Below are 9,828 nucleotides of genomic sequence, written 5' to 3'. Positions count from 1 at the left end.
CCAGGAGTGACCAGGAATAACAGTCACAAGCTGGCAGAGGGTAGATTTAGGCTAGATATCAGGAGGCGCTACTTCACGGTCAGGGTGGCTAGGATCTGGAACCAACTTCCAGGAGAAGTAGTGCTGGCTCCTACCCTGGGGGTTTTTAAGAGGAGGTTGGATGAACATCTTGCTGGGGTCATTTGACCACAGTATTCTTTCCTGGCATGGCAGGGGGTCGGACTAGATGATCTGCTCAGGTCCCTTCCGACCCTAGAAACTATGAAACTATGAAATGTATCTATTCTTAGTGGCATTTTGTTTTAAACTTTGAGTGGAGAAGAAGTCAAAGGGAGAATGTAATCAAAGAGGGGTGTGCCTGCACCACCAAATTCTACTCCCTGCCTTGGAAGTACTTCCACATGACTTATGTACTCAATTACACAATTCAAATTTCAAAGAGTTTCAGAGATTTCCAGAAATTTTCAGTAAATTTGAGAAAATCCAGGTGCTAATAGAATTATGAATATATTTGGGAATATGGTAATTTACTGAGGCTGCATATTCAGTTCCCATCACTCCACTGCTGTTTGGTTTTCAAATTCAATGGCTTTGCAGACAGCCCTTGCTTTTATTTAAACACTAACATAATGATCAGGACACTTGAAACAAATTAGTGTCTTTTCAGGCAGTTCATTTTTTCTAGATTACCATTTAATGTGTTATTATGCTTCTGTATAGCACTCTGCAAAAGGGCTTTACTAAATAAATAATAAAGCAGTCTGGGAAGACTATTTCATTCAGATCAGTTAAGGCTATTTTAAAATGTCCTCTTAACACAAAGATCATGCTATTACACTCCTCACTGAAGTGAATCTAAGAAACTCTGAAATACAACTTTGCTTTTTCATGCAACAATGAAATATCAGATAAAAAACAAAGTTTGCTGCTGCAAGAAAATGTCAACACTAGAAAAAAAGACCTGTAAGCAGTAGAAAATAAACAAAGTCATTAATCAAGGTCTCTTCGCAGTAGCAGAAAAGTTGATTGGCTCCTGACATGTCCTCTGTGACCACACAACCACTTCTGTTCATTGCAGAGAAAGCAATAAAGCTACTTGATTTTTGAGTTACACCTGCCTTATCTATGGCCCATATTATGAGCAACCCTTTGACCAGCAAGGGGTCAGCTTGCTGCAGTGGCCTCACACATTAACACCTCAGTACTTTGGGGAATGCAAGGACCACTGAGTCCTGCACCTTTCTGCAGGAATGAGAAAGAGGCAGAGGGGCTGTGCAAAGGCAGTTGCATCTGCTTTTTTCCATAATCCTCTTCTTTGCATTGTTGCATGGTGTATAGCTGGTGCACAAGAACAAGCAGTCTCTTGTAACTTAATAAATTGAACAGATTCTCTGCCTCTCATGCTATGGAGTCACACAAGAGGAACTGTATTTATTTGTACCCACGCCCCCTCCCATGTTCCTCTGAGCGGCATGGCTCTTCAACTCTGACACAGGTTGTGGTTGAAAAGCCACTGCCCAGCTCTACATATTTAAAGCATCCAGTAGACTTTTAAATTCAATTAAGAATTCAGCATGTGTAACAGCAGAATGTATAATCACTGGGTATCATCCAATAGTTTCTTCCCATGATTTGTGTCACTTTTCATATTGTTTTTCTCTTACAAATAAACTATAATCACATAAATTGATATGGTGAGTTTAACCAGGCATCTACTTTCCTCCCTCTGCTCTCCTCTCCCCGCCAGCCCCAGTGAACCCCTACTACATACAATAAACCTAATCCCAAAGTTAATGACTGAGTCCCTCAATGAAGATATCAGTGTGTATGTCAACATGAGAACCCAATCTGTGGAGTAGCCTAATGACACTGTGTAGTGGTGTTCCAGGCAAAACAGATGTTAATATGCTACTGCACGGTAGTATGAGACTACTGCGCAGTGTCCAAAAAATCATGTGTTTGTTGAGGAGTTTGTGACCACTTGCAGAGCTGTTCCCAAAGACACAGTCACTGTCAGTCTCAAAATTTATTCAGCGTGCTGGGCACCCTGAGCAAGCTCAGAGGCCCCGAATAAAACTGTTAGAGGCGATTTATAGTTTACAGACAAGATGCGTGCACAGGTGGGAATTTTCCACTGTGAAAGAAAACAAGAAATCAGGTCAGTGTGAGAAAACTCTTAATTATTTCAAAACTGGTTTTTGGCTACATGTTTGTTTTGAAATGGTAACCAATAGGGAGGAAAACTATATCTTTGCTTACTTCAGACTTCAAAGAATAGGACTTGGTCATTGCAGAGTCTTATCGGCCTGTCCTTGGAGGCTGAGTCTGCTTTATAGTTAACTTCTACACTATTATTTATGATCTTGTTAGTAAATTTCTACATGTTGGTGCTACTGTGCAGTAGTGTGAGATACTGCAAAGAACAGTGGGGCTGTACAGGAAAGCTACTTGCCGTTGTGAGCTCCACACTACCCTGGTGATGCATCCTCTGCACGCAACCCCACACAGCTGCCCCCGCACCACCAGGGCAGCACAGAGCTTGTGGCCCTGGGGGAGGGCAGCAGGGTGGGAGTCTGAGCCTGAAGTGGGCAGCTTTAACCCAGCCCCACCCTGCACACAGATCTGCGGGGCATGGCTCCCCTTCCACCCTGTGGGTGTGTGCAGCAGCAGGGAGCCAGTCTCTGCCCTGCCCCGGGTGAGCTGCATGTTGCCCCATCCTGCTCTCCACCAGGGCCCTGAGGCCTCACACTGCAGCCCCAGGCCCCAAGCTTCTGGCACTGGCCTCCTGGGCAGCAGCCCCAGTGCCAGCCCTGCCCAACCTCCTCCCTATGGGGGCCTCAATTCCCCCTGCCCCACTTACTTGTGGGACCTGCTCTTCAGGCTGCCTGGTGGCCTTGTGCATACATGGCATGCCTCCTGCCTCTCCTCCCTCCTCCTGCTCCTTCCCAGGCTGGAACTTCTGCTAGGCTGTGGAGAGCTTGCAGCAAAACTGCAAAATCTGCAGGTTTCTCTGGTAAAATGAGAAATCCACATTTGCCTCCAGTAAAAGATAAAATATGTGGTTTTCTCCATAGGAAATGGAAAACCCGGATCCCTGCTGATGAGAGTCTAGCCGAGTCCCAATGTGGTTTCTGACCACAACTACAGGAGAGGTGCCTTAAGTAACAGAGACATTTATATAACCTTTATTGGCCTGACTAAAGGCATTTATTCAATCTGTAGAGAAGTCCTATAGAAAATCCTGTTGAGATCTGGATGCGCATGAAAATGTGTTACCATCATCAGACTTCTTCACGATAACGTGACAGCAACTGTCTTAAGCAATGGCTTGGAAATAGGACCCCACCCAATTTAAAACTGGAGGTAAGCGAGGTTGTTTGACTGTACTAAATACTCTTTTCTCTCTGTATCACAGCTATATTGCATGTCACTGCTAGCTCCTGCTTTCCCTGGAGCTTTCCTTCTGGAGTCAGCATCCAGTATCACATGGATGGTAATCTGTAAGGGATAAGAGTGTAGGCAGTCTTGCCTAATGGGTAGGCCACCAAAGGTAAGCAGGGCATGGGGCTGGGTCAAAGGGCAGGAGCCATATACCAAAACCAGAGGGGGATCCAGAAGAACAGTGTATAACAGTCCAGGGTCAAGATCCAGGGGTCAGATGCCTAGTACCAATTTGGGGGGAGGGGAAGTATTCCATAGGGTGAAGTCTAAAGACAGAGCTAAACTAGGATCAGGAGCCAGGAAACAGAACTGCAGGAAAATCCAAAGCCAAAGTCCAGAACGAGATTGAAAACCAGGGTCAGGAACCAGGGCAGAACTTACCACACGAGAACTATTGCCTGGCCTGCAGACCCATGGCCGCAGCTGGTACTAAATGGATAGTGGTGCACCCAGAAGCCAGTCAGAATGCTTGCTGTTCCAAAACTGGGGCAGAATTCATTAGCTCAAGCTTACTTCGGGTGTGACTGCTGTGGCACTTGGCTTAGGCTGGGCTGCCTAGCCAGAGACACTGACAGCACTGGGCCCAAGCTGGTTTGTCTGATAAGTGTCTGTGACAGTATAAGTCCAGGCTGGTCTACCTGATCAGTGTCCCAGACAGAATCTCTTTAACATCAATAGGTTATGTTCCAAATCCAAGATAACCAACACCTCCGTTACTGATCTTCAATACACTGATGATTGTGTTTTGTGTATCCAATTAGTTGAAGAGTCCCAGGGCACACTTGATTGCTTCTGTGAAGTATGTGAAATGCTAGATTCACTGGGCATGTCTACATGAGATGCTTTACTGCAGAGTGAATTATTGCATAGTAAGCATCACCATCCATAGATGCTGACCCTTACTGTGTAGTAATCAGGGGCGGGGGATTGCTCCCTGTCCCTGGGACCTACCTGCTGCTGGGGCAAGCTCTACAGATGGGGTGAGCTCTGCCACTGGAGCCTGGGTGGGGAAAATGTCCCTCTGCCCCAGCAGCAGGGAGCTCCCAACCCCTGTTCTGTGAATGCCATCATGAAGTGAGGCCTGGGAGATTGTTTCTAGCCCCTGCTCCAGGATTGCAGAGCAGGGGCTGGGATCTCCCTGCATGAAGAGAAATCCTTGCCCAGCCTCGAGTTGGCTAGAACCTGCCCCTAAGCGGGACAGTTCCCCACCAGCCCAGGCTGTGGAGTGAAGTCTGAATGTGCAGCCTGGAGGTGGCTGGGGACTGTCCCATTTCAGGCAGTCCCCAGCTAGCTCCAGGTTACACATACAAACTTCCCTCCACAGCCCAGGGGTGGCCAGGAATTGTCCCAGTCAGGGGCAGGTCCCAGCTCTGAAGATTTTTCCCATCCCTGTGCTCTGATTGAGTGATTGTGGCACAGGGCTTGGAAAGAGCTGTAGGGGAGTGGGGGGACAGGTCCCAGCCCCCTTTCCCGATCTGCTGGTAGGATCCCTGCCCAGCTGGGGGCTCACTGGTAGCAGTCCCACTGGTGGATTGGGCAGGGGGCTGGGACCTGCCCCTTCCTCACAACTTTTTCCAAGTCCTCAGGGAGCCACAGCTGGAACCTCCCTGCTGCCAGGGCAGGGGGACATTATCCTCATCTGAGCTGTGTCACTGGAGACTGCCCCACCAGCAGGAAGCAATCTCCCAGCCCCCTCCAGCAGACAGCTGTCTCTTAGCCTCACGCTCCCTGTTTGCTCCTGGGTTAGCACCCATGGGGAGTCTAGATCTCCCCCTGGCTGCTGAAGGGGGCCAGTGCAGGGCCAGGGTGGGAGGTGGGAGCAGACTACTGCTAGGAGTAGCAAATCTGCTCCCAAATCCCCGTGTGTAGACACCTGCCCAGGGTGGGTTTACTCTAGAGTAAGTTAGTCTAGAGTAAACCCATCCCACAGCATTTGCATGTGTAGATGTGCCCACTGTCACCTTTACAAAAATCAACATCCTTTACCATCCAACCACACACAAACTACTTGCTCCTCCACATAATACAATTAAAGGGCAATCCTTGGAGAACGTTGAGCATTTCATCTACCTATGTAGCCACCTTTGCCAAAAAACAAAATGGATGAAAATATATAACACAGGCTAAGGTCTTCCAGTGCTGCCTTTGGATGCGTCTGAAATTTTATCTTTGAGTCAGTGACCCCCAAACAGTAAAACCTACACCTACAAACATTACAGTGGGCACAAGTAGCCCTCAAACCTCTGACCTTTCATATTAATGAAGATATGCAAAGGAATACAACAGTTACCATAATAGAATACAACCACAGCTAATCTTACATAACATCAGTAGGGTTACATCAAAGAAGTGCGAAGTATAAAAATACACACCATTAGGAATTGCAACTAAGGATTATTTTAATCAATTTTCAGAATACTCCTACTTGTGATCATGTATCAAAACATCAGCACTATCAACTAGCATGAATTACAGTAGTGATTCACAATAGTCTTTTCCCCGTTCCAACCCTACAGCTCTGTTCTGGCCATATTGCCCCCTTCTGTCCTGCCTAGCACCTTGGACTGCCTAGGGCCATGCAACCTTGCCTAAATTTTGAAGTATGCATCCATTACAGGCAGCACAAGCAGATAGAGCAGCAGCATAAGACTGGGAAGGGGGAGAGGGCTACGGAGGCTCTCATGGGCTACCAGGCCCTGACACAAAGCTCACTGAGCTGCACTTCTGCACAGAAACAAAGTGGCACTCCTATGCTCTACCTGGCCTTCAACTCTTATTACATCTAGGCCCATTCTGATGACAGAATTTCAAATCAAGCTTTTTTTGGATTTTTTGTTATGTATAGCTCTATTCCGCCTCCCCTAACTCCATGAACAAGCATTTTAGTGCTCCCCCCCACTTTTTAATGGATTTCTGTACAGTTACAGCCAGTTGGCAGCCCAGACAAGTGTGTATCTGTCTACATAATGACATGTCCCTGAACTGAAGTAACTAACCATTTAATAACCTCATGAATTTATCCTCACACAAAGGAGAAAGACTTTTATATTTCTTATGTCTAGGTGGGGTGTCAGGGTACAATATGACTAATGACTAATGTCTGCCCCAAGATCACACAGGAAGCCTGTGGCAAAACCAGGGACATAAACCCTATTCACAGTCATGCTTAGGCATAAGATTTTTATCCTTTACATGGAAGTATACCATTCAAGAAAAGCAGAAGACACTGAGTGGCAGCTGGTATCACGTTTCACTCCAGCAAGCTGCAGAGGAGGTTAACAACCAGTGACATGCTAGAGGACACAAGAAGCACTTCTGTCAATACTGATCACTCACCCTCTGCTAGTTCATTTCTAATGAACATCACCGCAGGAGAAGCCTCCATATAGGCTGACATCTGACATGTATAAGATTATGTCACACTGCAAAAGATGTTTGTGAATGTGAAAATATGAGGTTCTGGACTAGAACTGCAAGAAAATAGATTTCAGTGAACAAAGTATATTCTTAGAAGGAAACTGTCAAAGCATTTTCCACTCATCATTTATAAAAATCCTTTAAAACAGAAATATGTCTTACTAGTGATGGGATCACCCACACAGATTTTGAAATTTATTTTTTTAAATCCCCAAAGTGGAAGCATTTCTTCAAATTGCTTTGGGAAAACAAAGCGGGCTTGGAAAGACTACATAGATTTACTATACTTACTCAATTCCAAGAAGAGGTTTCTCCCCCCGCCCCCTATTCTACCTGGGGAAAATAAAGCCACATCTTAGAATTGAGCAATAAGTAAAAAAAAAAAAAAGAGCAGAGGCAATGCTGGATCTTGAGCATTTCTCTGGCTCTGTGTGGATTTCTCTGCTCTGTGTGGGGAGCTACCACTCCCTGGCTCCACAGTGATTCCCTTCATGCTCTCAGCATCTGCACTGGATCCTGCTGCTCCATGATTCAGTACAGAGCCAGGGAGCAGTGCAGGACCCAGCACAAAGCCAGAGACCGGGGAAGGCATCACCACAGAGCCAAGGAGCAGCCCAAGGTAATGCGCATAGAAACAGAAAGCAGTGCAGACCCAGCACTGACTTGCTCCCTGCTGAGTCCTGTGACCCAGGGAACAGTGAGGGAATTAGCACAGAGCCAAAGACCCAGTATGGAGCCATCTGGCAGCATAGCATGTGGAGCTGTGTACCTCACCCCCTCACAACATCGTTCCACATCTTGCCTCCTTTTCCCCTCCTCCCCTTTCTTTCCCTGAAGCAGTGGTAGAGACGACAAATTTAAGTTGACCCTCCAATAATTAAATTCTACACATGCAAAATTATATGAAATTTATCATTTTCCACATATAGTATCCAATTTTGGCATGGGGGTCACGATAATCATCTTAGATTCAGGTAAATACAGTACATGTACACACACATGCTCACCAATAAACATATAATCATAGATTATTTTATAAAAGTGGGGGGCTAGTAGTAAGGAATGGAGAAGCTAATATTAAGCTTGCTTGGTTGCTGAACACTTTCCTGTATAAGCTTTTCGCTAAACAGTTCTTATCCATCCATTATTTGCAGTATGTCTTTGCTATTTGGCAGGAAGAATCCCTTCAGGCTATATGACTTTTCCTTTGCCCTGTGAAATTCCGTTCAGATATAACTAAGATATAAATTGTTCCAAATATTTTAAGTCCTGGGAACTACTGACATCTTGCCAAAATTATGGCATGTTTCAAGGTCAGGTTTATGCTGTTACCAAAGCAGCTGCTAAACAAGGTGCGCTGCAAACACCAGGGAGCTGCCATGCCAACTGTACTAGGCTTGCAGGGGTTGCAAAAGAAGAATGAGTTTGGTTTTTCTAACTTTGGAGTGCTTGACTTTGCATCTTTTAGCATAGAGTTATTTTTATATGTAAACTGTATCATAACAGCACACAGGAGCTGCAGTCAGTACTGATGCCTGGTGTGTTAGGCATTATAGAAATACCTAAGAAAAAGTCTCTGCCCTGAATAATTTGTATTTTCAGAAAGTACAGTGCAGAACCAGTTCTCCGCTTTAGTTATCCCTGCTGTAAGTATAGATTGTCCTGCAGAGTGGCTCTGCCATCAGCAAGTGCAGGGCTAAAATGCCACCTGACTGATTCATCTCGACTCAACAGAGAAGCAGCTATGGGAGGAACAGTTTGCAGGGTCACTCCTAAAATAAATATAAACATACATATTTTGTCCTCTGCAAGCTTTTGTCACATTTGCATTGAAAAGATGCTTGCTGTGTTAAAGAGTTATAAGTAATAGCCAAGCATTCTTTTTATGACTGACAGTTTGCACAACAAACTTGTTTCATTATTAACAGGAACTTTTCAGCCTTCAATTATAATAAAACATCTGATAGCTAACATAGTGTTTAATTTTTTTGTTTATTTACTTGGAACAGTCCTGCACTGCTGTCTACATACATCTTTTAGGATCTATCTATGATAGAATTGGGGACTTTGGTTCTCAGGCTTTGAAAATTCAAAGTCCCCAACAGCCAGAGCTGGGAAAATCAGCAGGAAGTCAGGTTTCTGGTAATACTGGTAGATCCTGAAGAAGGGTTAGGATGTAGCTGGATGAAAGGGTAAGAAACTGCACTTGTTTTACTTTTCTATCTTCAAACTTATGGTCAGGTTTTCTTGTATAATTCTTTTCTCCTGTATGAAAAATCTTTTTTGTTGTTTTCTCCCCTGACAGATTGCCTGTAGCAAAGAGTGATTACTAGGTGAGTGATATTCCAGACTTATCCATTCTACAGAAAGGGGGACCTTTCACAACTCAAAGAGAGGCCACTTAGTGCTGGCAGATAGTCCCTTGCTGCACCTGTGAGGTCCAATATCAGAGCAGTGGAGCTGAGGCTAGTGGGTATAAGGAGTTATAGCAGGGCAAACCGCAATCTGCTCCTTGGGAGAAGTGGCAGGAGAGCAAGAAGAAACTTGGGGCTCTGGGAGCATTCCATGGATGGGTTTGTGTACCATGTCCAGCCCTGAGGTGGCCAAGTTGCCCCTTACTGGCCATCTAGGTCCTGTATTTATCTCCCGCTCTGACCTCTCAGGATCCCATCTCATCTGCCACGCCTTGGTATTATAATTGCACAGGGAGACTGCCCCAGAGGGCAGGGAGGAGGGTTGATTCATTTCTTAAGACCTTGTCTGGAATGAAGCCCCCTGGCCTTGGCCCATCTTTTACTCTGGCTGGGACCCATTAACCAAGGTCCACTGTCCCAGAACCCTAGGCTCCCAGACCACAGCCCTGGTCTCATGCCTTGTCGGTCAGGCCCTCAGGGACTGTGACCCCAGGGAGATGGGAGTTCAAGAAGAGTGGTTGCTTCTCAAGGAAGCGATACTCAATGCACAAGCTAA

Source organism: Crocodylus porosus, unplaced genomic scaffold (genome assembly GCF_001723895.1).
Source record: "Crocodylus porosus isolate Cpor-Errol unplaced genomic scaffold, CroPor_comp1, whole genome shotgun sequence".
Taxonomy (NCBI): domain Eukaryota; kingdom Metazoa; phylum Chordata; order Crocodylia; family Crocodylidae; genus Crocodylus; species Crocodylus porosus.
Note: the sequence above shows the minus strand (reverse complement) of the source record.